This window comes from Ochotona princeps, chromosome 13, assembly GCF_030435755.1.
Source record: "Ochotona princeps isolate mOchPri1 chromosome 13, mOchPri1.hap1, whole genome shotgun sequence".
NCBI lineage: Eukaryota > Metazoa > Chordata > Mammalia > Lagomorpha > Ochotonidae > Ochotona > Ochotona princeps.
In genome coordinates, this window is record NC_080844.1 from 51,486,041 (window position 1) to 51,492,884 (window position 6,844).

A 6,844-nucleotide genomic window follows, 5' to 3' on the forward strand; every position below is an offset into this window, starting at 1 on the left:
GATTCATTCCCCAAGTGACTGCAACGGCCAGAGCTGAGCTAATCCAAAGCCAAGAGCTGGAAGCTTGTTGTAGGTCTCCCACGCAGGCGCGGGTTACAAGGCTTTGGGCCGTCCTTGCCTCATTTCCCAGCACAGGGCTGCTGGGATTAGAACTGGTGCCTGTATGGGATCCCAGCACATGTAAGGTGAGGCCTTTAGCCACGAGGCTACCATGCCAGGCCCCAATGGTATTATTCTTAAGGACAAAAACAGATATTCTCTCTTTCCTGTTTAGAGTAAAGAAAGGATATCAACATTAACCTTTTTCTATTCCACAAATATTAACAGTCTTATTCAGAACAGCAAAAATAGTCAACTAAATAAAAAGCATAATGTTTAAAAAGTCAAAAGTGGGACCAGTGTTGCTCTGTAAAGGGTTAGCTAGCAGCCCGGAACCCTGCATCTCCAGTCAACACCAGTTAGGGTATTAGTTGCCCCAATTGCTATCCTCTCTACTAATGTACCTGGGAAACCAGTGGAGGATTGTCCAATATTTGGGCACCATACCCATATGGAAGGCCTTGAAGACACTCCAGCTTAGGGCAGTGCTGGCTGTTGTGGCCGTTTGGGGGAGTGAAGCAGCAGGTCGAAGTCCTCTTTGTCTCTAGCCCTCTGTAACTCTGTGTTTTAACTAAATAAGTTACAGGGAAAATGATGAAAAAATTTAATTAACATCTTAGAAATTAGAACCAATGAGTAAACTCATCTAGTTTAAGAGCTAGAAAACCACACATAAAATCAATGAAGCAAGGAACAATTATAAGGTCACTTTACTCAAAAGCAACAGTACTCACCAAAGCATCAAAATATGGAACAATAGGCATGATTCAACAAGATTTGTTTTAAGACATGTGCACTGAAAATGAACACAAAAAATAAAACAAAAATTTAAAAGGAAAAGACAGCCTAACCATGAACTGTTGTCTTCAGCATGACTTTTCAACATTGTTGATATAAATTTATCTAATGTTGATCAATAGCTTAATCATAAAACACATTAGTATTACAGCAGTCTGTTACAAATACTAATGAACCAGTTCTAAAGTTTATATGCAATTGTACCAAAAAAACCAAACTATAGTATCCTAAGTAATTATGAAAAACAAATTTGGAGTATTTTTAAGGCATAAACAGAATTTGTGCTGATCAAGAAAGTGTCCTGTTTCAGTAAGAGTAGATATGCAGCTCAATGGAACAGAATACGGCCCAGAAGTATACCATACAGACACGATTGCTGGATGAATTTGGTCTGGTATTAGAGATGAAGCCTATTATACATGCAAAAATCTGGTAGCATAGCTACCTCCCACAGAGGGTGATTGGTGATGCTGTTGATGGAAATGCAACAACCGGAAGCAAAGGCAAGCTTGAGCGGTTGGCATGACGTTATTGTATAGCAAGGTCAATTAACTGCTCGGGGGAGGGCTGCTTCTCTGAGTCCTTTTCTCTTACAAAGGAGCTGTTGATTCTGAGCAGGATTCAGACATACTGTGAATATGGTTTGATTTTCACTACACATTTATTGTGGATGTCTCAATATTGTTCACTTTATTATCTTAATGTTTTAAGTACCGGGAAAACGGTTTCACTTTTAGCTCAGTAAATTACAAATGTCATTCAGTCTGGAATTTGACACACTTCTTTCCAGTTTTCCTGTCTCTCAAACAATTATTGTAGTCAGAGTTTAATCTTCCTCATCCTCACTGTATTCTGCATTAGTAGCATGTGTTTATTTTAAATGCAAAAGTGTATTCATGTTTGCTTTTTAAACTTGAAAATTATCATACTCAAAAAATTATTTCAATTTAATTACCAATTGTGATTCTCATAGGTATTCTGGCAATTTGTGCATAAAATATTCAAATAAACATATTTCAATGTTAGATCAGTGCATGGCAAAATACCATTTTAATTAAATCAATTTGTTGAGACTGCCTAGATTGGTAATTTATGTATAATGCTAGAAATTATCCCAGTGTGTTAAATGAGCACCAACACACACACACACACAACTCTTCCACTTTAGAAGTGCAACCATCTAAAAATTATCAGGTTGTCTTCCTTTATAACAAATCACATTGTTCTAGTTTTTAATTTAACTTGAAATTTAAGTAAGTAAAATTAAAACTTCTGATCCTCAGCTATACCACACCCATTTCAAGTGCTCATGGGCCACATGTAGATAAAGGATTGCCATATAGGAAAGCAGTTTTGAACATAGAACTACTTGTACCAGAAGATATAGCTGAGAATCAAGATGGCGGAATAGGGTAAGGACAAGTTTATACAGACGGAAAAACATTTAACCAGGATGAAGCAGAGAGGACATATTTCAGGAAATAGGAAAGGACAGAACAACAGCAGAGGGGCACCTGGAGACTGACAGACACAGGAAAGCAGCGGACACATGGTGTGGTGTTGCAGAGACTGATATTCCAGCACGGCGATCTGAACTCCACTGCAGCCGGAACGCCACCAGCAACCAGGTGGGAAGGAACTTTCACTGGCAGCTCGGGTGGTGAACCCAGACAAAGAACTGTCCGTTCTGCTGGTCCGTTTGATTTGACCAAGCGCAGAGACAGAGCAGCAGATCTCAGACGGGCAGTGCGAGAACAGAGTGGATTTCACAGTCCAGTCAGCCCCCTAGAGCATGCGCTGAGTTGGGAGTGAGCTCATTTCTGTCTGGGTGAACTGCAACGATGTGGCATTATACGGGTTCCACTCAGGGCAGGTCTGGGATAGCCCTCGGATCTGACGGCCAGCAGATCAAGAACCTTAGTGGTTGTACGGCAGGCGCCATTTTGGGCACTGTGGCAATAGCTTTGGGACTGCAGGAGACAACAGTGAATTGCGCATGTGCTGATCTCGCGAGAACTTGCTGAGGTCCGAGATTGCACTGGTCCCGCAGGAAAATAATACCGACTCTGGCAGCGTATGGGTCTAAATAGGTCCATGTGGCACCCAGACCTAATGTCCAACAGGTTCCGACAAGATCAGCACCACCAACAACCTAATTATATGTCTCTCTAATCCTGGGACCTGCTCCAACCGGAAGTGGGAGAAAGGTTGCAGAGACCACAGTGCAGCCTCACCACGGTATCGCAGGAGGTGGTGAGTGGTGAGCCAAGAGCTGGGGCTGTGAAGACCACAGTGGAAATCTGACATAAGAACCCAGACCTGGAACTTGCTGGAGGTTGTGACACAAGTGGCTGCAAGCAAAGAGCTGTGTACCAACTGCAATAAGTAAAACCAAACTGTAGACCTGTGGGTGACACAGCTTAGAAAACTACCCCAAGGAGAACCTGCTAACCAGAAGTACAATGATCAAGAGCAAAAGAAGAGACAAAGGCACAATGAATATTGCCGAAAACTCTCCTGCAAGGGAGCAAAACCCTTTGCCAACCTCAGAGTTAACTGAGGAAGACATCAAGAAAATGGGGCACACAGAATCCATAAGACTCATTTTAAAGATTCTGATCAACAATGAGAAGCTCATGCAAGAGTTCAAAGAATTTAAGGAAGCAATAAAGCAAATCAAGACTGGTATATCAGAAATTAAGAACACAGTAGAGCAAATTAAGAGTACAGTGGAGAGTCTCCAAAATAGAATGAAGCAAGCAAAACAAAGAATCTCAGAATTGGAAGGTATTTCCTGTCACCAGGGGGAAGCAAACAAAAAGCTGGAAGCAGAGCTGGATCAGGCCAAAAAAATTATTCAAGAATTGAAAGACATTATTAAGAGGCCAAATCTAAGAGTTATGGGAGTCCCAGAAGGTGCAGAAAGAGAAGCTGAGTTTGCAAATATATTTAATGAAATAATAAAGGAAAATTTCCCTAATCTAGAGGAAGAATTGGGAAACAAGTTCCAGGAGGGGCACAGAACTCCCAACAGGCTTGACCAAAAGCGATCTTCACCACAACATATGATCATCAAGCTCTCTTCAATTGAACACAAGGAAAAGATCCTTAAATGTGCACGTGAAAAAAATCAGTTGACATATAAAGGAAAGCCAATTAAGCTCACAGGAGACCTCTCACAGGAAACTCTACAGGCAAGAAGAGAATGGAGTGACATATTCCAGATTCTAAAAGAAAAAAATTGTTGGCCCAGGATAACATATCCAGCAAAGCTTTCTTTTGTCTTTGAAAATGAAATAAAATTCTTCCACAGTAAAGAAAAGCTAAAAGAATTTGCCTCTTCCAAACCTGCCCTACAAATGATACTTCAAGATGTTCTCTTGGCAGAGAAGAGAAATAGCACCTAAAAAACCAAAGGCAAACGGGAAGAACATCCCAGTAAAAGGACAACAGAAGACTAAACCAATGAACAACCCATTCCTAAAATGACAGGACCAATGTAACACCCATGTATATTAAACTCTGAATGTAAATGGCTTAAGCTTAATCAAACATCATAGAGTAGTACACTTGATTAAAAAACAAAACCCATCTGCTTATTGTCTGGAGGAGACACACTTCAACAAAGATTAGCGGAAACTATATCACATGGGTTTTGTTATTCTGTGTTAGTTTCATCTCTTCAAAACGCTTCCTTCGGATTAAATCATTCAATGACTCGTAGATCATACGGCAGCATCATTTTCTTCAAGAAGGTTCTTGATTTTCATTTCTTCAGCTACATATTAGTCATTTAATAGCATGTTATTTAACTTCTTGGTGTTGTAAATTTCTTTTTTCTTCCTGTTGTTGATTTTGTTTTGTGGCTCTTCATTTAAGGGGATGTATAGTAGCTGTGTAATGGAGACTGTCATATCTAATAACATGTCATTTAACTTCAGGCATTGTAAATTTCTATTTGTTGATTTTGTATCATGACTTTTCATTTAAGGGGATGTATAGTAGCTGTGTAATGGAGACTGTCATATCTAGTAACATGTCATTTAACTTCAGGCATTGTAAATTTCCTCTTTTCTTTCTATTATTGATTTTTGAAACATGACTTTTCATTTAAGGGGATGTATAGTAGCTGTGAAATGGAGACTAACATTCAGATGTGAGGATGTAGTGTGGTATGCATTTCTGCTTCCAGACAAAGATGGACTTACAATGAAACTATTTACTATATCTTGACAATAGGATTCTGGACTCTCTGCCATTGTCCAGGCCCGCAATGATGGACATATGACTGAGTATGAAGAACTATATGTTAGTAATGATATAGAGGAACTGGGGGGGGGAAGGAACTGGGGAAGGAATAAGGGAATATGAAACTGTACTATAAAATAATAATAATAATAATAATAATAATAAAATGTATTAAAAAAAGAAGATACATTATAAGCATCACTCTACTTAAAACCATCATCACTGCCTGAAAACATTGATCTTGAGACAGTGAGTGGATCAAAGACAAAGAAGGGCAGTGCCACGCTGAGGACAATAACCAGCCCTCTTTGTCATAAGGAGATAGCATTGCTATTACTTCAAGGGCGTAGGTTACAATATGTCACTCAGGTGATCCCCTGGGATCTTGATTCTTCCCTGACTAGGTTTTCTCCTCAAATGAATAATTGTATGAGTCTTTTTCTGAGAGTTGGATGATATCCTGGAGCCTGAATGTCTCAGTACTCAAGGTCTGTAGTCTATAGTCACACAGCCCAACAATAGAACAAGCAGAAGTTCAGTGGATATGTTTGGCTCCTTTGGGAGGAGGGAAGTGTGGGTACCAGTAACATCCTAGATATTAAAGACTGCAACAAGGAGAGTGGTGCATCTTGCTCAACTTTCTCTTGAAATTCTTTTTGAGAAATTGGACCCACAGAAATAAGAGTATAGATAATGGAAGGGGTAGCAAAAGAAAGCAAGAAAGTATGCAAGCATGAAACAGATGCTATATGTAAGAGGTCAGAGACTTAAAGGAAATGAGGTTAAAACCTGAAAGAGAAGGAAAAAAAAAGAAATGTCAGTACTTCAAAGGAAAAAGAAGTCCTCCACAACCATCCTGTTTATTTTTTTTCCAATGTAATACACTACAAGGCTCACCTTAACACATCCTGGTCGATATCAACATTATCAACTTTTTATTAAAGCCAAATTGGACTCAGTACAATCAATGATGGATTGTCTGTATAACAAATTCATTCCTTGTATAACTGATTGTTTAATGGCAGAAATCCAAAAATTGAGGCCAAAGTATCACGTGCATTTAAGATTACCGGGGATCCAACATTTGAACGACTGCTAGGGACCCATAATGACCTATGAGGATGACCTATGACCTATGAGTACACAGAGTGACTCAGCACAAGTGGCACATTGCAGACACAGCTGACCAGATCTGAAATGAAGAATCCGGAAGATCTCTGGAGCTCCTCTCATGTACATATCTAAGTATAGATAACACATGGAACAAATGCTACATGGTTATGGAGTCCCTTGGCTTTCACCTTCCTGAGACATTTCCTGGCCTGCCATTAACTGACTTTACCCACTACCATTTTACTGAACATGCTACAGAGGGAATTATTATCCTCTTCATATATTAATACTGCAATATTCAAAAATAGCAGTGCAATTAAGAAGATTCTTTTTTTTTTTACATTGAAAAAACAAATTGCACCCAACAATAATCTTGAAGACACATCCCAGGACACAATAAATGTGATGTAAGAGGTCAGTGGGTTTTAGCGTCAGCTGGCAGACTGTAGCCCATGCTGGGGGTGTGTTGTTCTCAAGCCCTCACAGCTAGCTAACTTCCTGGGAACATGTTCCCTGCTTCTCTGTGCTTTGCTAAATAATGATGCATCCCTGTGACTGTCTCTTGAACTACTGAACTTCTTCACTT

At 39.7% G+C, this 6,844-nt stretch overlaps 1 pseudogene; it reads left to right on the plus strand.

Moving 5' to 3' along the window:
• Positions 1–5,857: 5,857 nt before the first annotated feature.
• On the plus strand, positions 5,858–6,454 carry LOC101530269 (rRNA-processing protein FCF1 homolog; annotated as a pseudogene).
• Positions 6,455–6,844: the final 390 nt, after the last annotated feature.